The following is a 24,625-nucleotide window of genomic DNA, read 5'->3' as shown; positions in this document are numbered from 1 at the left end:
AATTGCCCTTAAGTGGGGCAATTCATTAAGCAGTTAATGTCTGCTTTCCTGCCCCCCTGGCTTGCAGCATTTCTCATTTCTACTTAAAGGTACATACAGCATTCTTTAATTCATTCTATTTCTTTAATATAATTCATTTCACTTTCACAAAGACTAACAGATGGATTGGAGCATAAGCTTTCGACAAAGTGGGCATTCACCCACTTAAAGGTTAGTCTTAAAGGTGCCACAGGACTCTCTGTTAATATTATTGAGAGACATTTTTAAGTAGCATTCCCTGATCCCAAGTTACCATTTTTGCTTTCTATTTCACACCACTTACATAAATAAACAAGTTGATGTTTTATTGCTAGCAAGCATGGATCATGTGAAAAAATGGGTATTATTAATAGCATCAACTTATTGCATATTAAAGATATGATTAAATAATAATGCCTTACCTTAATGAAATGCCTTTCATTCTGAAGGATCCCAAAGCTCTGTATAAACCAGATTATCTATCTGCTATATATGGAACACATTATGGTGTGCTATGGTATGAAGGGTTTATTGGTATTTGTCTGAGATGGCTGTAACCCAAATGAGTTACAATAAAACCATCATCCACCATCCACGACGTGGGAGGGTCCCAGAGCTCAGGCTTCAGCTTGAGCCCAAATGTCTACACCACAATTAAACAGACCTGCAGCCCTAGCCCCACGAGCCCAAGTTAGCTGACACGGATCAGCCGTGGGTGTTTAACTGCAGTGTAGATATACCCTTTGGGTCCAACTTCAGAGGGCTCATAAATTCAGCAGGAGTCATAAATTCCAAAGCCAGAAGAGACCATTGTGGTCATCTGGTCTGACCTCCTGTATAGCACAGGCCACAAAACTTCTCCAAAATAATTCCTAGAGTATAGTTTTTAGGGGAGGGGAAAATCCAATCTTGATTTAAATTGGATCCTTCTAAAATCTTTTTAAAATAACCAAATAGCTTTCTATGCATAGCAGTGCCGTGACTTTAAATCTGTTATTTCAGGATCTTCCGGGGCTAGAAGCAAGGGTCAGAGGAGCTGGGAGTCCCCCCGTTCAAACTGAATAATGCTCCCACTTCTAGCCATGCAGGGCTGTGAGATAATGGGCTTCAGATTTTGCCATTTTTACATATAGGAAACCCAGCAACGTCCCATGGACGAATCTTGACCACCTCGGGGTAGGTTGACCAGACAGCAAGTGTGAAAAATCGGGACGGGGGTGGGGGTAATAGTAGCCTATATAAAAAAAAGACCCAAAAATCGGGACTGTCCCTATAAAATCGGGACATCTGGTCATCCTACCTCAGGATAATGTTGAGGGAAAATATCCCTTTGACTGAAGAAAAAAGAAACATTTCTCCAGCCAGTTGATTTTAAAAGAAATGTTGAGTGTTTGGAGCTCCTCAGGGGATTAGAATTATTACTTCATTCCCAGGATGGTGGGTTAGTGCGCAGAGCATAAATGAGGCATAATAATGTACTCGAGAAGGAAACATACATAAAAGGAGCTATCACTTCACGCACCACTGAATTACAATCACATGATCTGAGGTGGATTTGCTAATTATTTAACAGTGACAATTAGACTACACAACAGTTTAGACAGAGCAAGAAGTGAAGAATGCTATGTCCAACTGAAACTAGAGAGGGAAAAATTTAGGCCCTAATTCTTCAAAGCACTTACTCACATGCTTAATTTTAATCATAGGCTAAGTCCCATTGACTTCAAGTAAAATTAAGCACATATTTTCATACTTTGCTGAATCAGGGATTTGCTTAGGTGGAAAGTAATTGCCAAGTTAGATTTTGTTCAGGCCTTGGGGTTAACATCCCTTTATTCTTAGAAAAATGTCATGTGATCTGTAATGACCATTAGCACTCAGGGATTCCTTGTGACATTTGCTCGGAAATACAGTAGGGTATCTTCAGCAACAGCACGCATCTGCTTCTATGATGTTTGAGCACTTAAATTTTCAATGAGTATCTCCTACAGATTCACCTACATCACTTCCTGTAGCAATTAAATGTTCAGAGGCAGGGGGCTCCCTTCCAATTACTGGCCCAACTGAACCCTTCTTAGACTCAGCATTATGCAACAGCTTTAGAGCTGTCTGTTCACAACTGAGATATTTAATATTTTGTCAGGGCTGTTTTGTGCATGACCGTAATGCCCAGACAGTGCATGGTTTTCCTTCATTTCATTGATAATAATGTACTCTTCAGGCAGGGAATTTCTATGGTAGTTGATTACTACACATCTGAGGTGCTCAATAAAGGTAATCAGACATGCATTTCCTGTATAGTACCACCCAAGGCGTGCAATAACCATTCAGACATGGACTACCTGCCGAGCCTTATTGCTTAATTAAGTATTGTTTGAGTGTTAAATATTAAACAGCTTGTAATATTGAAGAGCTTTATTCATGTTCTAATGCCCACCATGGATAAAAACACAGAAAGTTAGCAATATACCAGTGCACAGGACAGTGATCAGCCACTATCCAAAAAGCCATATGACGACTTGGAATTTCCCAAGTAAGAGACTTTGTAAAAGGGTGGCTTCTGCAAAAGGCTGATACCCAGGAGATGCCTGATTTCCAAACTCTGGGGGCATAAATTAAATATTGTGAGTTAATTAAGAAAAACACCTTTTAGAAGTCCAATCAAAAGGCCTGTACAGCTATTAAAAACCTATACATTCCATAATCAGTATTTAAAGCCCATTTCCATAGGCATATTTACACATAGCTTCCCACTGAAAGCTCCCAGTAGTGGCATTCTATAGCTGTAAGCTGTATTTATGTGCAGTTCTACTAATCCCTGGTCCCAGAGCTGCCTGCAGTCTGTAGAAACACTTTGTCTCTGTAGACAAGTCCTTGTAAATCTCTTCTTGTCGAAGGATTTAGTTCACTGATTGTCAGCCATGAGATACTTCATAAAACAACTCACAGAGGAATATAGCCTTCTGCTTTTGCCTTTTACTGGCTAGGTTGTTACACTAGATAACCTTTTAATGACTGTATTCCATTTTAACTTGACTCAAGAGAGAGAATAAAAAGAAAGGAAAGCTCCTTCCTTATTGCTATGCATTTTTCATATTGCATCTAGAGCAGCAGATTAGTAAAGATTGATCAGGGTGATTTTTTATTCTGAAATGCCAGAATCCTATATCATGGAAAGTGGCATGGTACTCCCAGAAGGGTTTTGGGGGACGTGGGAATTGTCAGGTACATCGCTCTAGTAGTTAGCATTCTCTGTTTCTCCAAATACCTTCACTCCTTTAACGTGGGCACATCCGCCCCTGGGAAAAGAATGTGTGTCAGGAAAATTAAATTTCCAGTGCCAAGACAGTAATTTAGCATTTTCTTTAAAATAAATTAGAGCTAGGCCTTGTAACAGTAGCTACCAAAAGCATGCAGCAGCATCAACCAGGTTTCCCCTTATTTGGTAGGTGTCAATAAGGTGTGGCTCTCATCAGAACATCTTTGTACAGATAAACCTTCCCACAAGCTGGACCACCCGTTGCTGAGTTCCTATCAAATCCAATGACAGATCAACCCAGTCACCTTTGAGCTACACCTGCCTCAGTCCCTCAGGATCCATCCTATTTTCCAGTTTCATTACAAAAACCATACACAGAAAACCCCTACCCTCATTTGGGATCAATCACCTCCTCCACTAGTACGTGTGCGAGACCTTGAAGAGTACATCATCCATACTAGATTCCAAAATTAGGCCTGGCAAATTCTGGTACCTAATAGACTGGGAAGGATATGGCCCAGAAAAGCATGCTTGGGAGCTTATAGAAAACGTTCGCACCCCTGCTCTGCTGAAAGTGTTCCACAAAAGCACCCTGAGAAACCTGGTCTGGCACTGCCCAAAGACACCCCAAAGGGGGAGGGAATACTGTCATGACCCCACAGGTCTCAAATCTGCTGCTTGGACCCCCTGCCTGGCTGGCACTACAGACTCTGACCTGCCTGTTTCCTGGTATCTTGACTTTGGCCTGAACCCTGGTGACCCAAATAGTGCCTGACCCCAGCCAGTTTAGTTTGACTGGCTCCTGTCTGATTCCAGTTTCCTGACCTTGACCTGACTTCATAGAATCATAGGACTTTAAGTGACCTTGAGAGGTCATCTAGTCCAGTCCCCTGCACTCATGGCAGGACTAAGTATTATCTAGACCCCTCTGACAGGTGTTTGTCTAACCTGCTGTTTAAAATCTCCAATGATGGAGATTCCACAACCTCCCTAGGCAATTTATTGCAGGGCTTAACCACCCTGACAGTTAGGAAGTTTTTCCTAATGTCCAACCTAAACCCCCTTGCTGCAATTTAAGCCCATTGCTTCTTGTCCTATCCTCAGAGGTTAAGACAATTTTTCTCCATCCTCCTTGTAACTACCTTTTATGTACTTGAAAACTGTTATCATGTCCCCCTCTCAGTCTTTTCTTTTCCAGACTAAACAAACCCAGTTTTTTCAATCTTCTCTCAGAGGTCATGTTTGCTTGACTTTTAATCATTTTTGCATGTAGTGGTCCAATAGTACCCGATCCCATTTGGATTAGTCTGACTGGCTCCTGCCTGATTCCCAGTAACCTGAACATGACTCTTTTGAACTAGGTTGCTAACCACTCAAGCCTGCCACCTACATCCCATCCCATATACTTGAGACCTGCTACACACCCCTTATCCTTGTTTGCACTGCAAACCAGAATGGGTGCAAGGCTGCGCCACAGCTAACACATGTACTTACCACCCCCTTCAGTCATGCCAGCTTCCTCACCCTCTGTTCACCTTGTGATGTGTGCTTCAGGGATCTAAGTGTGGACAATAGGGGGGTTATGAGACAAACCCATTCAAGGACATATGTATAGTTGCTTATGGAGATGTACCCTTGGAAAACTCGAACACATTTCTGTGTCAATGGCTGTCCCTTGTGGTTAGCCATAAGAGCTGGAAGCTTAATATTCTTTTAAATGAAAGCTTCAGGTCTTCAGTAACTGGGGGCCAGGGTAGTCGGGGGGATCATCAAGAGGCTGCAGTAACATGTTGAGGTCCACAGGTGGCTGACAGGCCATGAGCTATGTTTCATAGAGTTAGACCAGGGGTCTCAAACTCAATTTTCCTTAGGGCCAGTGCCAGTCCTCAAATTCTCCCAGTGGGCCAATAATGTCACTGTAGATGGTGTTCACACCACTTCCCAGCCCATTTCCCACCCTTTTCCCTCGCTCCCTTGGCCTCATGCTGCCCCGGCTGACTCTGCCTGACAACTAATGATGCTGCCTCCATGGCTGACTGCCCCGTAACTAGTGATGGTATCTCTGTCCCTCTCCCCAGCCAATGGGAGCTGTGTGGGGGGAGGGGTGCCTGCAGCAGACAGCTGGCCGTGTGACTGCATGGGTCTCTCCTCCGCGGCTCCACTGGGGCAACAACAGGGATACGGAACTGCTTGCAGGGAACCGAGCTGCCCAAGGTGAATGACACGTTGCTGACTGCAACCCCTGGGAGGGTCCCAGGAGAGCAGGATGGAAAAATGTTTGGGGGAGGGGTATGTGAATTTCTCCTGCCCGCTCCCCTCCCACCCCCGCCCCCCAACTCAGCCGGCAGCCATGAGGACCGGATGAAAGAACTTTTTAAAAAATTTCTGCAGGCTGCAGTGGGTTGGTTCTCGGGCCGCAGATGGCCCGAGGGCCGGGACTTTGAGACCCCTGAGTTAGATGTCATTCAGTGTCTGCTTTTGCATGTGTCTTTTGTCTTTTTGTATAGCAACTGCAGATGGGACTTGTAAAGAATGGTTTTGTCCTACTCAACAACTGAAAATGGCATTATTAATGCAAAGATTGCATTATTATATTTTGTATAATGCTTCAGCTTTATTTGACTATTGGTAATACATTCTGATGAGGGCAGAACTAACAATGGTGGAGTTAAAAGGATGCTGGGCTCAGCCAAATCATCTCAACTTATACTAGACATCAAATGTTTTGTACTTTATAAATCGCTAAAAATGTGCATGAAAAAATGTTTATCTATATAAATTTACCACTCATGGTTGAAAATAGACTTTATTGTTGCTATTTGTATCTAATATTGTTGAGAGACAAGGTGGGTGAGGTAATATCTTTTATTGGATCAACTTCTGTTGGTGGAAGGGAGAAAATTCAGGTCTGGAGAAGGTAAATACAAGTTGGAACAGGTTGCTAAGCATAAATAGTTAATACATGTTGTAGGAGATGACTTAAGATGAAATGGGCGCTTAATACCTCTGCAGTCATAGGTCAATGGAGAGTTAGTAGCAGCAGGGTTTGTTACAAATTGTTGTAGTGATTTATAAAACCACTCTAAGGGCAAGTCTATGGTACAAAATTAAGTTGACCTATGTTGCATGGACGTACAGCCACAGCAGTAATTAAATGGCTTTTGCATGTCCACACTACACTCCTTGTGTTGGCAATGCGCATCCTCACCAGGGGCACTTGCACCAATTTAACTGTCAGTGTGGCATATTGTGGGATGGCTTCTGAAAGGCAGAAACAGTCAACGTAAGCAATGAAGTGTCTACACTGACACGGCATCGACCTAAGTGCTACACCTCTCACGGAGGTGGAGTTATTATGTTGGTGTAGGGGGTGAGTTACATCGGTGGGAGCTACATTGTAGTGTAGACACTTACAGAATTAGGTCAACATAAGCAGCCTTATGTCAACCTAACTCTGTAGTGTAGACCAGGCCTGAGCCCATGTTTTTTGGGCAAAGTTATGAATTTAAGTTCCTACGCATGTCTTTTGAAAGTGCTGTGCAGGTTTGCTTTGCATATTATAATATATATTATATATAATATTGACTATTCCTTATAATATTGTTATTTGTTTCCTCCCCAGAGCATTAGCTAGGAGCACAGCAATTGTTCTCTATCAGAAAGAGAGCTGGGTAGACAGAAGAAAAAAAGGATCTGTGACAATTTTTGTGAATAACACCCACTTTAGTGATATTCATGACCTCTTTCTTCAACTATCCATGAGCATTCAGGTAAGCAAGTTTTTGTATGCAAGAATGTTTGTGGATATTAATATCACAAGTACTAGTGTGTATAAAATATTCATCAGAGTATTTGCATTAGAAATGCTCTCTCAGCCACTTTGAATACAATGTTTTATTATTCACACAGTGGTTTTACTGAACAACTACAGATTTTCAAGGGTAATTTGTGAGCAAAAAGAAAGGACTCCTGTTTATAAAGCTTATGTCATCCAATCAGGGAACAAAACAAATTCCTTGTGACTTAGAGGACTGACCAGCTGGTGCGAATAACTAGGAAATGCTCATAGTGACCAAACAACTATCCTGTCACAAGAAACCAAAGAATGAATTTGTTTTGTTGATTGATCTCTTGTTGTTTCCTGTCTCCATATAAAGATACTGATCAAACAACTGGGCAAAATAACAGGCTTGGATTGGTATATATGTGATTATCATAACTTTGATGAATTAAAAAGAGTTGGTCTCTGGCTTTTTGTATCAGGTTTCTAGGGCAGGAGTGATAAAATTTTATATAATACAAAATCCTTATAATAACAAAAAATATGTTTCTGCCTTGTAAAGACAGATTGTCAAGCAGAAGTTGTAATTGAACCAAGATGATTTACATATAGATTAATCCATATTAGACTATATGAATCTTTCGGCTCAGTTAAGAGAATGATCATCATCCAATTACTTTGCTCGCTTAATCCAAGTGAGTTTATAACTTTAATTGTGGTGTATGTTCCATAAATATCCATCATGAGCGGACCAGGTTTGAAATAATTAGGTAGAGACTACAGTTACTGGGTCTTGTGTTTTGATTTTGTTGCAGATGGGTCCACATAGCAAAGTCTAGATCTGCAGTTTAAATTCTCACCAAAGATCGTGGATGGAGAAAGTAATATTTGAATCTGGGATTTTGCTTCAGACCTGTAGTTGAGTGTCTAACACACAGGAGTGATGGGGAAAGGCTGGACTTTATTTGCTGGCTCCAGTTATAGGATATGGGTCAAGGTGGCAAAGGTGAATACCCCTGTCACTATAATCAGTCTCCACCAATTCCAGTGGCTACCATTACAAGGCCTGTCTCTAATTTATACTAAAGAAACTGCTAAAATAGAACCATAGATGATATTTTCAGTGCCATTCCTCCTGTTCAAGGACACACTGCTGGTGAGCTAGGTTTATCTGCTTTGGTTCAATCGGCTGGTCATCCATCAATGAACCTGGACAGGGTGGTTGAGAGAACCCCTTTTTTTTCCTCTCTCCATTTTCACAATTAGTCACCAGTGTGACTAGCAAGGTTGATAAAAGTATTCTGGCCTGCAGGATTCTCTATCTGGGCTAACTTATCCTTAGCTTCCTCCCGCAGACCCCATTGGAACTGGTATCACTGCACTGCCTGACTCCATTCAGTGTCCATGACAAGCCAATGGAAGTGCACTGCGTAAAACGTAATGATGCCTGTCCCTGCTGAAGCTTCTTTAAAGTGCTTTCTGCCAAGTGGACACAATGAGGTTATCATAAACTGATAGTATTTCCTGAAGAAAAGCATCCCAGTTTGTCAATACTTGGCTGTGGCCCTCCAGCAAGGGGAAAGGCCCAATCCAAAGCTTCCCCAGACAGTAAAGTAGCTATCAAGCATACTTTGTCCTGTTCTAGAGGCATAGGCCTGGTGACAGAGTAAGAACTGGAGGCGGCACTGATTCATAAAATCCTGGAACCACTGACGATTAAAATCAAATTGTTCCAGCAGAAGTTTCGAGGTACTCTGCTCAGGGGCAGGTATCAGGGTCATGCCCACAGCATTGTATTCTCATTGCAGAGTTGGCTTACCTGCTTTTGCAACAGTCTTAGCAGTCAATTGTACAACTCAAGCCTGTAGTGCTTGATTGTCTGCCTGGAGACAGGCAAGCCCGGTTCTTCTTGAAGCTGAGATTGACCATTTGGCTCCATTCTCATTCTTTTGCTGGGCCCACTTCTTGTGGTTGTAGTCCAAACAAATTGTCAGGATCAGGATGTAGGCAGCTGGGTCTAGTGGTCAGCGACCTAGTTCAGCAGAGTCATGTTCAGGTTACCAGTAACCAGGCAGGAGCCAGTCAAACTAATCCAGATGGGGATGGGTACTGTTTGGGTTACCAGAAGTCAAGCCAAGGTCAGGATATTGGGAATTAGGCATGTCAGAGTCTATATCATCTGGTGAGGGACCTGAGCAGCAGCCAGGTAGTCCCTGTTCTCTCTTTGGGTTTAAACAGGAAGCCCTGACCAATCAGAAGCCCTAGTGTTCCTCCAATCCAGGCCCAAGGGAAGCCTCCCTGAGGTAGTTTCAGGTTTCATGGTCTCTCCACCCCCGGTTCCTTGATAGCGAGCTGCTGGGTGAGAGCAGAATGACATCAGTTAACTTGGAACCCTCAGGTTCAAGACCCATAGGGTCATGACACTGAGTTTCAGTAGTCCTCCACACCCATTCCCACAATGCTCTAAACCCTTTCCTTCCTGACCTTCACACAGTCTAAGGGGGCTGAAATGGGGAAAGCAGTACAGTTGTGTTTTATTGACTTCCAAAAAGCATTTGACAGAATCTACCACTACAAATTGCTCAACATATTAAGATCTATAGGGATTGATGGATATGAACTCTGAGTAATAAAACAATTATATTGGAATCAGCAGGTGATTATAATGGGAGTTGAAAATGGAAATCTAATAGAGATCAAGAGAGGAGTGAGACAAGGTTGTATAATGTCACCAACTTCATTCAACATTTATAGCAAGTGTTTGATTAAATTAATCAAAGAAAGAGAAGAAGGTATTAAGATGAATGAAAAATGGGTGAATAACATTTGCTATGCAGATAATAGTGCTCTTGGCTGATTCAGAATAAAGTCTAATAAAGTTAGTGGAGATTATATATAAATATGGCAAAGAATATGGTCTACAGCTGAATGTGGAACAGACAAAAACTATGGTGGTATACGATGATGCTGGGAAAAAATGCTAGATTCCAATGAATGACACAGCCATACAGCAAGTGAGAAATTATTGCTGCTTAGGAAGCATCATTACAGAAGATGGAAGATCAGATACTGAAGTCAGCACCAGAATAGCAAGTGAAAAAGAGACATTCTGAAAGAATAAACATCTGATAAGAGATAACATAAATCTGAAGGCTTAATTCCAACCCTGAAAAACTTACATTTGGTCTGTGTTAAATTATGGCTGTGAAACATGGACATTCAAATAATCAATAAAAAAAAAGAAACTACAGTCCTTCAAATTATGGTATTATAGAAGACTTCTGAAAATATCATAGATAGACTGCATAACCAGTCAAAAAGTATTGGGGATTGCTGGAACTCAGCAAACGCTAGTCAGAGATCTTACGAAAAGATCATTTGATTTGCAGGACACATTTTAAGAGGCTTAAGAGGACGCATGTTTCTGGGTACTGGAAGGGAAAGTTGATAGCAGAAGACCACAGGGCAAAAAAAGAAGATCTGGATGGACAACATGGTATCCTGTATGGATCAAAAGGACTATTCATCCACAATGAAATTAGCAGACTATCAAACAGAATGGGCTACCAAGGTTGCAGCCCTCAAGTAATAATAATAAGAAAGGTGCCTGTCCCCCTATATGAACCCCGTATGCATGCAGGAATGGAGGAAGCTCCCTAAAAATGGGGGAGCCACCAGCACCTGAACCATGGCCGCACTCCCCAGGCCACCCCTTTGCCCTGAGTCCCCACTCTCGCGCTGCCCCTTCCCCCGAGACCCCACCCCCCACTTGCTCCTCTCTGCCTCCTCCCTCTCATAGCTTGCCCTTACAGCCAGTAAAAAGTGATGGGGCCATGGCCCCTGTCCCCTGCCCCCAATTCCGGCACCCCTATATGCAGGTAGTAGCATGCTGCACAGATCACATCGGAGTAGCTTTCCACTGCATTCTTTACAGATCACTACAGATGGCAATGGATCCAGCTCCAAAAGCAGCCACTTGGCCTGCCAAGGATTCCTGAATACTAATCACTTTCTGAGTGGAATGCAGCACCCTCCATGATTCTGGCAAGAGTAGCAGAAACTTTAACCTGTAAAGGCAAATTTCATGGAGGCTGGGGTAGACTGGCATTCACAACACTTGAGTTTCCTGTACAGGAAGGCCAAGGACTCAGACAGTTCCCGGGGGGCTCACTGTAGAAGGTGTTGTCAAGGCCCCCAGTATTGAGCCTAAAGTGGTTCATGATTCCCTCCTCAACCCAGCCAGCCTCATTGTCTAATAAGACAATGATGAGGGCCAGACTGAGGAGGCAGCAGGGACTGTGGAGGTCCCCCCAAAAAAACCTGGAGGGTGAGGAGGAGGTTATTCTGCACCTTTACCCAGTGCTTTACCTGAAGACACTCCACTGCGACACTCCATATCCACATCAAACTCCTTCAACTTTCTTAGTCCCTGCTCTGCTCCACCCCAAAATAGCCGTCAGACAGAGGGTACATCTATATGGCAAAACAAACAAACAAAAAACATGGCAGCAAGACTCAGAGCCTGGGTCTACAGACTCAGGTTCATGTTACAGCTTGAAAAATAGCAGTGGAGACATTCTGGCTCAGGCTGGAGCTGGTGCTCTATAACCCATCACCTCCCTGGGTTTCAGACCCCAGCAAGAATGTCTACACATCTACTTTTAGCAGCATCGGGAAAGCCCAAATCAATAGATCCAGGCTCTGAGAATCACTGCTGTGGGAGTTTTTTGTTTGGTTGGTTGCAGGGGATGAGGGGTTCTGTGTAGACATACCCTGAGTTACAAATCAATGATTTTATTTGATTTTTGAGAAACCACGGTTAGAAAGTCTGTGCATTGGATTCTTATGCAATTTTTTAAAAGTTTGCAAAGTAAAAATCAGTCTGCCCCCATGTCTGTCTATTTCTCAGTCCCCTGTCAGGCAGTGATGGTCCTAGGGCCACACAATCTAGGAGGTGGGGGCAGAGAGTGGCTAAAAAGGCCATTCTTGTGGAAGCGGGAACATTTGTCAAGAGAATTTATGGTTCTCTCAGGAAAGCGTAGATACAACATTGATTTCTCCCTGTCCCCGTGAAGTTTGCAAAGTGTCTGTTACTGCTCTTTTCCCTCTCCCCACGTAAGCTGGGCTGAGTAGGGGAGACAAGTGTCTGGTCCAATGGTCATACTAAAACCAGTGTAGTTTCCTTTTCCTGTTGTCTGAGGTGAAGGCTTGCGGTGCTGAGCTGTGTCCCTTCTGTTTGCACTCTCCCCACAAAGAGCCATGCTGCTTAATCCAGGCGGTGCAGTGGGGGAAAGGGTCCAGCCAGGTCATCATAGAAAAAGCAATTTAGTGTCCGTTTCTGGTTGTCTGAGGCAGAGACTTGTGGTGTTGACCTGGATTTTCAGGAAAATTAATAAAGATGTATTCTGTCTCTCTCATTCCCTGTCCATTTCACCATTGTCATGTAGGCATAGGGGCAGGATTTTTTTGCTGCAGCTGAGATGGAGAGGCAGTTTGTGGTTCAGAGCTACCTTTGCATGAAATCTTCATATTCTAGGTCAGAATGTAGTTGATTTCCATTCTGATTCCCTCCCCCTCCTGGCATATCTCAGCAACTTTCTCTTGCAACAGAAACTCCAGCTCATTCTTGAGGTTCACCAGCAGTGCAAATCTGCTTGGACCACCTTCACAGTTGACCAAAACACTCCATTCAGCAATCTATAGAGTGACCATTAGCAGAAACATTTCTCTGGCATAGCTTGATGGAACCCTTCCACAGGACTGAAAAGCCACTTCTCTGTTCCATTGTGATACTTTGAATACTGCTATGTTATCCCAATGCTGGCCAGCCGTAAAAGAAGAAATTGTAAACTGGCAACATAGACCCTGCAAGGACTTTTTCCACCTCCCCTCAATCCCTTGAGACAGTATGAACATTGTAAATTGTTAGAATCACACCTGAATGTTTCTCACCATTATGTGTTTCTACTCCTTCCTTATGGGCTGCAAACAGCTTATGAGTAAGGCTAAGATTATGTCAGCTGCTGGCGGTAGAGGGTCCCCAGAGCTGCTTAGCGGCCACAGGTGGGGGGACACTTGGGGGGCCCTCCACAGCTCCCCAGCCGCTGCAGCTGGCAGGGGCCACCCTGCAGCTGCCCTGCTGCCGTGAACAGTCGGCTCCCCCCACAGCTCCCAGCCACCGGCAGTAGAGGGCCCCCGCAGTTGCTCAGTGGCTGACCTCCCCCCCACACAGCTCCCCAGACTCTACCGCTGGCAGGGTCCCCCCACCCTGCAGCTCCCAGCCCTGCAGGGGGGGACAGCTCTAGCCCCACAGGGCAGTGGAGGACCACTCCCAGCCACTGGGCAATGGGGTCCCTGCAGTTCCCAGCTGCTGGGGCGGAGTGGCGGCAGGGTGCTGGATCCTCCTCCATTCCCATTTTGTTAGGGATGTTTTTAATAAAAGTCAGGGACAGGTCATGGTTTCTGTGACTTTTTGTTTATTGCCCGTGACCTGTCCCTGACTTTTACTAAAAATATCCACAACAAAATCATAGCCTTACTTATGAGAACTAAGAATGTTGAGACAGTTACATTCCTGAAATGTTCAAAAGTATCAAAATTGTGGCCTTCTACAGCAAAGTTATGTTATACGGGGTGATTTCTTAGCTTGTTCCCAAGGTCCAAAATATAATGCTCTCCTTTGCTTTGCATGGGCAGGACCTTTGGCTCCAGAGAGGGGAAACATGCTGTCAAGAAGGCAGGAGCAGAACCTCAGAGAGGGCCAGAGTAGACAGAGAAGGACCATGGAGGATTTGCTCACAGGAATGGAGAGGAGAATCCAGGAGTAATCTGAGTCTCTCAGGAAACGGGAGGAGTAGTCTCTTCAGCAGGAAGAGAGATTTATGACCCAGTTTTTGGAGGAGGAGAGACAGCATAGGGAACAGAAACATTACCTACTGCAGTGGCTAAAAGGGTTGGTGGCTGACAGAATGCTGCCTCCTCCAGCTGCCGAGGCCCCAGGAAGAACCCATCAGCTCCTTTCTCCTCCTCCTCCTCTGGCTCCCACCCAAGGTACTGTTGAGCTTGGAGATCCTCTGCCAAATACTATATAGGAGGACAACAATGGGCCTGCAGCATCCCGGAACACCAGCATGAACCAGCCCCTGAAATCCCTCACAGGAGACACCTAACATGTCACCAGGAGCCATCACCCCTGCCCCCCCTCCCACCATTATTCACCCTTTCTGATTAGGAGGGGCAGGAGACAGGTGCAAAGCCACTGAAGTGTGGGCGGTCTTCTCGGTTGTCATCACTACATTTTAAAAAAGCTATTATTGTACTTTCAAAATATGTCCTTTAAAATATTCCAAAGAAAATTTCACTTTTGAAACAGTTTCAATAGTTTATTGGCTGCATATCTTGCCTTAATTGTTCTTTTTACATTTCTCTAGAAAATACACCTTCTACCTCAGAGTTTCAATACATTGTATAATTTGTTTAACGGTGTGTCTCCTCCTTCCTGGGTGTGGCAAACTTAAATGGGGGGAGGGGAGTGTTTTGTTTGGTTGGTTGGTTTCGGTTCATGAATGAGCCCTAAGCCTTGTGAGTAATGTAATGGCATCATGTGTAATGTTTTGGTGCCATTATAATGGAAATTTTGCATCTTCCCCCTAGGTTCACAAATATCTGAAGTCCGAGAGATAAGCAGGAGGAATGGAGAAATGGAGTGTATGTTTTCTGTGCTGTAAAAAGCCTCTACTAATTCTCACCACAGCAGATGTCTTATACATAGGCACTAAGGGTGGATTGATGTCTTTCTTAATGACTTTATTGAATCATCATGAATCAAAATCAAAAACAGAGAGAAAAAAACATACTTGAAATCACACAGCATCTGTCAGTACCCTATACCAGTGGTCTCCAAACTTTTTTGATTGCGCACCCCTATCAGTAAAAAAATTTTGAGCACGCATCCCCTGCCGCGCCAGCTCTACCATTTTTGCCAAGGCAAAAAAAAAAGCCGTGCGGACTCCTGCCCGAACTGCCGAAGCAAAAAAAAAAAAAAAAAGCGCTCCTCCTGCCGCGCACCCCTAAGGATCCTCTTGCACACCCCCTGGGGTGCATGCAGAGGGACTGCAGTTCAATGAAAGGTGGGACCAGGAGTGGCCTCCTGGCTGCATGCAGGACAGAGCCCATGCTGTCACCCTTTCCCTTCCGCCCTCTCCCCCACAGGGAGAGCAGAAACCCCACAGGCCTGGGCCCTCTCTGTCCCCACACCCATGGAATCTGGAGACTATATCTGCCCCTGCCACCAACAGCAATCAATAACACCTTAGGAAAGTTTAAATACAAATAGCAGGGGTTTTAAAAGAGATGTGAAGTGTGACAGGCACTTGAGGCATTGAAAAGTTATTCAGGTACACAATGACAGCATTTGTCTCCATCACTAGGAAAATCCCACACCTTCAACAGCTCTCAAAAGGCTGAAATTAGGGGTTGCATTCATCAGTGAAATGTTTTATTGATTAAAGTATTTGGAAACCCAGTATTTCACAAAAAGAAGTGCAAATGGGTCCTTCACTTTTCCAAGCAGAAACCACTGTGTGAACTGGGTTAAGTGAAGCTCCTCATACATCTGTACATGCAGTTAGGAAGAGGAGAAATAAAATAAAAAAGTCATGTACAAATGAATGAAACAGTCGCCATCATCAGACCTACCCCATTTGTTTTTTTACAATGAATCACAAGTGAGGGACTGGCTTACTTTCAGGCATCAATAGTGAGAAGAACAAATATATTGAACAGTGAGTGCTTAACAACACAGCCACCATCCTCAACAGCAGAAACCCAGACCCAAGCTCTTAACCCAATGTAAGTGCCCTGTAATAATTGGGTTTGTAAATGTTTGCAATGTAACTTGCAGCAGTGGATAACAAACTTCAGCAACAGCACATAAAGTGGAAACAAAACCCTTAAAAAGATATGTAACCCCATAAGAATATAGGTATGTTCCCTGATGTAAAGCAGCTTCACAGAAAGATGGGAAAGTGTCCTTTGCCACAAGTACAAGGCAGATGTCATCCTCTGCCTCCCTGCTGTGCCAGGATGTGTGCACATATGGTGTCCTTAATTTCCCTTTCCCTCTGGGACCCAGTACCAATATACATGTGTATGGGATCTGGGCGCCTGTATAGAGTTTGCATACTGAATGTGTCCTCAGCCCACTTGCGATGAAAATACACTCCCTTACCCTCTCAGATACTGTGTCGCACAGCAGCCGATGATCATACGAACCACGCTGGCATCCAGATGGATCTGTAAGCAGTGCCAATGAGCCTTGAGCCTACCAAGTGTGCATTTCACAACCATTCTGCAGTTACTTAGCTTGAAATTGAATTCCCTTTTTCCTGGGCCATTTACATCAGGGTATGGTTTCATGACCCAAGGCAAGGAGCTGGTGTGCAAGTTCCCTCAAAATAACAGTTGGCATAGATACACCATACAGACCAATCTCCATTCTGGGGAATAAAGTCCCTTCTTCCTGCATCAAGTAAAATCCTGTTCTCCACAGTATGCTGGCATCATGAGCCTTTCTAGCATAGAACACTACCTGTGACGTCTTACTACCATCAAGTTGCAGTGCATCACTTGGCACTGCCCAAGATATATACCACTGGTCTGATCACTGTGACTACAACATTACATTCATGCTGCAGTACACCTGTTCCAGGAGGTATCCCCAATCCACATTACTGGAGTTCAAAAGGAAAAAATATGACATTTTCTTAGATGCCAAAGGTATCTCAGTACCCTTACTACTATTAGATACTTAACCCTGGAGGTTTTTATTCATGAGTTTGAGGATGAATTGATCACCCAACTTGGAGGAGTTAGAATTTTCCCCAAAGACACATTGACAGGGATCTTGGAGATTTTTCATCTTCCCCTTCAGCAATGAGCACAGAATAGCCATTTGGTTCGGATGGGTGTTAAGATACAATTCCTGTGATTAGAGGGGTAGGCACTGCGAGACGAGACCTCCGGTCATCTCATCTCTATTTTCCCTTAGAGGTCACATTTTGAATCACCTTTGCTCACTCGCCTTAATGCTAACAGCTGGCACTAAAATAATTTGATTGAACATTTTTTTAATGCAAGAAGTGTAGAAAAGATTCTTAAATGTCCCAGATCTTAGCAATAGGGCTAAGGCTTCAGAGCTTTCCAGTTCCTCATTACATACTCCCTTTTCCTTCTCTTAATAGGAAAGATTGAGACAGGTTTATTGACAAGTCAGAGTTCACGTGTTCAGAACAGGTGTTGGCTACAGTCAAACTAGCAGGTCTATGATGCCAATTTATACAAGTCTTAAGCAATGATAAAATGTTACTTGTGCCAAGAAATGTCCCATATTAAATTTGATTAGTTGCAAAGGTGTCTCTGTGGATTAATTACTGGAATTTCTTGTGCAGAATCTGGCACAGATCCAATGTCTGACTAGAATAGCCAAAAAGTCAATCTCATCAAATAGCTTAACATCTTAGAGCAATGCAATTTCTCCCCTCCCCCTTCTCAGTTACTTTCTGAAAGTTGTCGGCCTCATAAAATCATTCTTTGTATGTTACAAATGGCTGATCTTTGCTCTTGCCAAGTCAGTACATGAAGTTTAGAGGGGAAAGGAAGAAATCGCTTTTACATGTTTCAACTTCTGCTTTTTGCCCCTCTGCAAAATAAACCCCATGTGTTAATTAATAATTGTGGAATTAAATTTTTTGGGTCCAGTCCTGCAATCCATATTCAGGGAATATGTTCATGGAAGTCAGTGAGGTTAGTGCATGATGGAGGGCTACTCATATGACATTGTTAGCAAAACTAAGCCCTTTACAGTCTGCCTCTACACAGACTTTTTTCCTCTCCCTGTAAAATAGTCCATGCAAAAATAAACAGATCATTCGTGAAGCTTGCTACATGCCTATGTGATGCTGACATACTTGTATTAAGTTGCCATCCATTCTTATTTTTCCCCTAAACTGCACATTTCTGGTTTTAAGGCCATGAAATACAGCTCCTGAATGAGTCTGCTGCAGTGCAGTTAATATTGCTCTTTTCTGACATTTAATTTAATGCTGCCAACTCCTTCCCATTTCCTCATATTCCCCACTCTCTCTCTTTGACGTTGGTCTTTTATAGCTTTTGAAAAACATACCATCAAGTGGATAGTATTGTGGGATTTGCTCCTTGAAGTTTTTCCCTAAAGACTGGAAATTGAATTCTCCGTTTTACGGCAACCAGAAGGTTTGGTGGAACTTCCAAATATTTCCTACTCTCAATTTTTTTCCCCTTAAAATCTCAGTACCATGTTTGGCTTATCATTAGTCTCACTGAGAAATCAAGCCACAATAAATTCAAAATGCCTTACATTAATGAATGAGACACAGTACATAAATAATGTAGGCTACATGTAGCAGCTATAAAGACCAGCGACACTACTGTAAACTACGTGCTATAAAAGAAATGTCATAAGATGAGGCAGAAGCAAAGAAAATTCTTCCATGCTTAGCATCTGATTAAACTGACTGATAGCAAGAAAGACGAATACCAAAAATATAATAAAGCTATAATTTTGTTATACGGTGTGTCAAGAGAGAGCTGTGCAACTGCAGGTAATGCCAAAAGGCCTATTTCCCAAGGTGACTACAGTTATTTGATACCCATTTTGAGACACCTGAAAGAGCTGTTTTCATAAAGTGTTGAGCATCAACCCTCTGAAAGCCAGAATTTTTTAAGGGAATGAAAAAAGGGAGGCACCCAAAGTCATTAGTCACTCTGGAAAATTTAGGCCAACATTTTCAAAAATGCCCAATCATTTGGGATGCTTCATTTTTTGGGAACTCATCTGACACCCTGAGCCTGCTTTTCAGAAGTACTGAGCTCCTACAGCTTTTCAACAGGTGCTGTGGTGCTCAGCACTTCTGAAAAAATCAGACCCCAGGTGCTTCTATGAGGTGTCAGAAGCATTCTAGAAGGGATGTAGCAGGCCATCAATTCTCCACATTCCCCAGAAACCACCACCAGATCTCAAGCTGATTGTAAAAATACCGGCCTAATACAAAACACTTTGGGTGAAGGAACATGTGATAAATGAAGGGCGTGGGGGGATAACTCACTTTTATGGACACCGAGCCAGCCAGTTAGCTATAAAATCCCTCTTAGTAGTTGTTCTCTACTTGCTTTACCTGTAAAGGGTTAAAAAGTCTCACTGCTATGTGTAGGTAAAAGGAAGTGAGTGGGCACCTGACCAAAAGAGCCAATGGGAAGGCTAGAACTTTTTAAAATTGAGAAAAAAACTCCCCCTTTGTCTGTCTGTGGGGGTACTACTGGCTAGAGAGGGGACAGGGCAGCAGTGATGCCGTAAGAAGCTCGGGGCCAGGTATGAAAAAATCATGAGTATCATATCTAGAAACTACTCATTTAAAACCCCAGATATGTAAGTAGATCAGGAAATGTCTAGGAAGATGCAATTAGGTTTATCCTTTTTATTTCTTTATGGCTTGTAGATTCCTCTGTGCTAACCCAGGTGCTTTTGTTTTGCTTGTAAGCTTTAAGCTGGACCTCAAGAAAGCTATTCTTGATGCTTAATCCTTGTATTTGCTCTTTTAAAATCTAGCAATAGCCTGAGTTTCCAGATGTATTTTCTTCCTTTTTTTTAAATAAAATTTACCTTTTTAAGAACAGAATTGGATTTTTGTATCCTAAGAGGTTTGTGCACATGTTGTTTAAAACAGCTGATTCCCCTTTTTTTTCTTTCTCAGCTCTTCCCCGAAGGGGGGGGGTGAAAGGGCTAGAGTTTACCCCACAGGAAGGAATTCCCAAGTGCGCCTTCCGGGGTTCTCAAAGAAGTTCTGAATTTGGGTGGTGGCAGCATCTACTAATCCAAGGTCAGAGAAAAACTGTAACCTTGGGAGTTTAATACAAGCCTGGAGTGGCCAGTATTAATTTTTAGAATCCTTGTGGCACCCCACCTTCTGCACTCAAAGTGCCAGAGTGGGGAATTAGCCTTGACATGGTGGTAGAGTAGTGGGAACATTTTGAACCAGAGGCACAGACCTCAGGATTTTAAAAGAACTGCAGTGTTGCCAACTCAAAGAATCACAAAATCATGAATCAGGCCCCCCCAAAATCATGAAAATGACATTAAAATCATGATTTGTTAAATAAATAAATAGATAAATTTTGCTTCATTTAGGTTTTGGAGCCTCTGTAGGGTTAATGTTTTCGAGCTTTTCTTTGGGTTAGAACATTAATTTTTTTAAAGAAAATGAAAGCTGGGTTTCTCATGTAATCACATGACTCCAGGAGTTGGGCTTTAAAAAACTTCTTTAATCATCACAAGATTTGTGATAAAATCATGCGTTGGCAATATTGGCAACTGATTGATCAGCTGTACTACTACAAACCAGAGCACAGTACTTCCCATCTAGGAGAGGATGCCAGGAGTCAGCACTGTGTATTCTAAGCAGCATATAGGGACATCTCACAGACGCTATTAGCATGCACACTGAGGGTAGTAACATCAGTAGTACCTATGGTTTGATCCGAAAGTGAATGGGAACTAAGGGCACTCAATACTCTTACCCAACAGGATTGAGCCTATAATAAGCAGGTTCCTACCTGGAAGATTCCAGGATCAGAACTCAACACTCAACAGCATGGATAAACTGAAATTAAATTACGCTTTAATAATTTAAATGATATAGTCTAAGGGTTTTGCAAAAGCAGCCCAGGTATTTTTCATAGTCATCATCGGCGCATGCGCAATGTGCCCAGCCATTTAATTGCCTCATCATCAGTCAGGCAGATAGCCGGTAGTCTGCTATTAGAATAAGACAGTGGGCACTCAACAATGATATGCAACATTGCCTGAAGTTGACCACAGCTGCATCGCAGGTCATTAGAAAAACCCCATTTAAAGAGATTGGTCAAATAGGAACAAATAGGCTGAGAAAGCATTATATGTCTCATCCCCAAATTGCTCCAATAATGTACTACAATGCTGTACAGGGGTATCTTTCAGAGAATAGTTTGCAAGTCAGGTGCTTATTATGTAGCTATTCACAGTGCATAAACAACACCCTGATCTTCTCAAAGAAGTCTGCATTAAAGAGGCAATTCTAACTTCCAGTACAAATAAGCCAAGCTCCCATTGATATGACCAGGACTGCACAGATTCTGTATCAAAGTCTGTTTTGCAGGCTGAATTGTTCTTAATTTTTTTTTACTTCATAGTGATGTTACAGACAGACTGGCCCCAATGCTGATCTCATTTACACTGGTCTAAATCAGCAGTAATGTCCATTTAAATGAGAATCAGGGTCCAACTTCTTTCAACACCAGGCATTCAAATCTCCACTTCTTCTCTGTCAAAATTAGGTATAAAAAAATCAGCAGTAAAGCTAAGAAGAAAATGAGAGAAGTCCTCTTCTGGGTTCTTTAAATCACTGTGTTGACCAACTCTTACTCCAAAAATCAAGCCAGAGTATTGGTTCAGTACTAGTTCAGGGTACATCTACACTTCAGCTTGAAGGTGTGATTCCCAGTTTGCAATGGATGTACCCACACTAACTCTGCTTGAGCCAGCACCTACAAATACCAGTGTGTCTGCAGTGGTCAGCCACTCAGGCTAGCTTCCCCAAGTACAGTCTGCCCAACCCCCCGGGTACATACTCAAGTGGCTAACCTGGAGACACACTGATATTTATAAGCACTAGCTTGAGTAGAGCTGCGTGAGCTGGGAATCACGCCTCCCTGCTCAAATGTAGATGCACCCTCAGAGGGAAGAGTGGCACCTATACCTCACCAATACCATTTCCTTCAGGTCATTGGAGAGCTCCCATCCAATCACTGACAAGGTTTGACCCCACTTAGTTTGTGGATATTTGCTTGTCATTAATTAGCTAATGTTTCTAGAGCAGTTGAGGATATAAAGCTCTATTTCATTGTTATGCTTCTTTATTGTTATGAGGGTCTGTCAAGATCACCGCTTCATGACAAGGTTAAAGATGCTGGCCTAGGTCCCCAAGTCCAGCTGACCTGTGTTCCATGCAACACTTGAAGAAGGAAGAAAAAAGTGAGTTGACATCACCTTTCTACCACTACCACACCATCCCCTTCTAGAGCTGGCAAAAGACCAATTTGAACTCTGGTATAACTGCTCTAATTGAGTTCATTGAAAATGTTCTGTCAAAAAGTGTTTCCAACAGAAAATTTCTGTGGGAAATGTCCATTTTCAAACAAAAGTTTTCAGATTTTTCTCAACAGAAAAACCCATCAAAAACTGAAAAAAATTGGCAGGAAATTATAAAATTTGGGCGTAGGTTTGATTTTTCAACCAAGCCACCCCAAAAAATCTAAGAAAAATGTTTTTTCTTTGAAAGTTTTTCATGGGGAAAAAAAATTCCGACAAGCTCTGGGCAGCAAATTGGGCTGTAATAGTTTCACCTGCTGAGAATGCACCCTTTCACCCTCTCCTAATATGCCTAGTGTAGCGCTGTATTAAGCCATCTCTGTCAGAGGGATCTCCACCGGCTTCACTAGGTGTTTGACTGTCTGGGTTTCCCTCACATGCTCAGGGTCTAACTGATTGCCTTATGTGGGGTCAGGAAAGAATTTTCCATCAGGTTAGATTGGCAGTGACATGGGAGGGGGGGTGTTCCCCCTTCCTCTGTAGCTTGTGAGTGCAGACCTGTTACCAGAATTAACTGTGTATATCTCATTCAATCAGTTCCCTGCCATTGCAGGGTCTTCAGATGCTGGTGCCCCTCGGTCTCTTCTATTAGCAGACTGTGGCATATAATAGTCTAGTCTCCTGTGGGTTGTTCTCATTTCTGTTGCTGGATTTAGAGTGCAGGTGTTTTGTGGTATTGGTGGCCTGTGATATACAGGAGTCAGACTAAATGATCTAGTGGTCCCTTTTGTCTTCTTTGCATTGCCTGAGCAGTGCAAAGCAGCCAGATGGAGGGTCATAGATCTGGCCCTAGATGTTAACAAGGCTGTTCACGGAGCTGTTTCATATACATGTGTTTTGCTTATACAGTATTACGGAACTCCTAGGAACTGATGTTGCTCCTGCAAACACTGTATAAAAATTTGCTGTATCTGCTTAATAATGTATCTAGATTTAACCTCTCCTTTGCAACAAACAAAATTAAACAGAGTAAATCTGCCTTGGGCTATGAGCCTGTTATTAATATGGATCTGCTTACTGTATGCTAAAATACTATTGCATTCCCTAACATGCTCAGTTCCATTGCATTATGGAGAGCGAGTTCATCAAATTGGAAATAAAAATGCATGGCCTCCCGAAATGAATGTCCTGGATGAATGAATCCTGCTGGTGCCACACACAGCCCCAGTGTGTTGCTTGTATGCTCTTGTTTTTCGCAAGGGTGAATAATAGAAACAGTCCCATGTTCGGCAGCTTGTTTTGCATATAACTTACACACAGTAATAATCCAATGCCAAATTTACCTTTTTAAAGAAGCCTTAAGCAGAAACCCAGTGTGTTATCTTTGCATTGCTCTCCTTCTCTTAAGGTAGCATAAAGGGTTCTATTTGTAACATACCCTCATTGGTTTGCTACAAAATATGACAGATCTCAGCCAACTTCTTTAAATACGATTGTCTATGCTTCACGAGCTGTGCTTTCAATTTAAAGAACATTTTAAAATATTTCAACAGCTCTGTTCCAAGCTGTGATTATCCAGGAAACTAAAAATGAAGCATTTACTGTCTTATGTTCACTGCATCTCATCTTTTCAGATTCACTACTTCACTGCCTGTTAGGTTCTTATGTGTCTACATGTGCCCTTGAGAGTCTATGAATGAATCCAAAACATTAACTCAGCAGGGTATATTGATGTGAAGGCTACAGAAAGGGTATTAATGGCCTTGTATGTATAACCATGTGAAAATTTCAAGCTGACCTAAACAACTCTTTTGAAATTTCCAGGTAGTATGCTATGAGGAGGATGAATAAAAGACCAAGCATCTCTTTGGCTGATGCCTGGAAAGAGCACCTTCCCAATTAATGGCTCAGCTATTGTTCCCTTTGCTCTTCTATCCTATCTCTGACTGTTGTTTTCTTTTCTGTTTGCTCTTCCTAACAGCCCTTTTTTATTCAATTCCATTTTTTCAGAATAATAGTATCAAGCAAGTAAATTGAGGCACATATATTTATCAAAAATAGAGATCTCTCTCTCATTCTCCATACCTACATAGAAAGAGATTTTTCTCTTATAAAGAACAGCCATGTTACTAGAGCCTGAGGTACCTTCTGATCACAATTGTGATGGGGTTTGTAACTGTACAGTTATGTTACAAAACATGTCTGGAAATGATTTCATATCTTAGGGCCAAATATATCCCTGGAGTCACTTCACTGGCTCCAGTCTCTATTACTCTCAGTGCTCAGTCAGCTCATTACCGTGTTTTAAAGGGTGCTTCCTTGGAGCTGAGTGTGATATGAAGAGGGGGAGAGGGAGGAGAGGAAGCAACTACTAGTCTCTACCCAGCCTCTTTCATCAATATCACCA

At 42.7% G+C, this 24,625-nt stretch overlaps 1 long non-coding RNA gene across 1 annotated transcript in view; it reads left to right on the top strand.

Annotated features, from left to right (window-relative positions):
• The window catches only part of LOC128835392 (uncharacterized), a 58,094-nt gene extending 43,149 nt beyond the window's left edge, over positions 1-14,945 (top strand). Inside the window, exons 2-3 of the long non-coding RNA XR_008444644.1 lie at positions 6,900-7,047; positions 14,712-14,945. This is a non-coding gene — a long non-coding RNA (uncharacterized LOC128835392). The remainder of the gene's footprint in view (positions 1-6,899; positions 7,048-14,711) is intronic.
• The last annotated feature ends 9,680 nt before the right edge of the window (positions 14,946-24,625 follow it).

The sequence above is a fragment of the Malaclemys terrapin genome, chromosome 4, assembly GCF_027887155.1.
Source record: "Malaclemys terrapin pileata isolate rMalTer1 chromosome 4, rMalTer1.hap1, whole genome shotgun sequence".
In the NCBI taxonomy this organism is placed as follows: Eukaryota; Metazoa; Chordata; order Testudines; family Emydidae; genus Malaclemys; species Malaclemys terrapin.
This window is presented reverse-complemented; position numbering and strand designations above follow the sequence as displayed.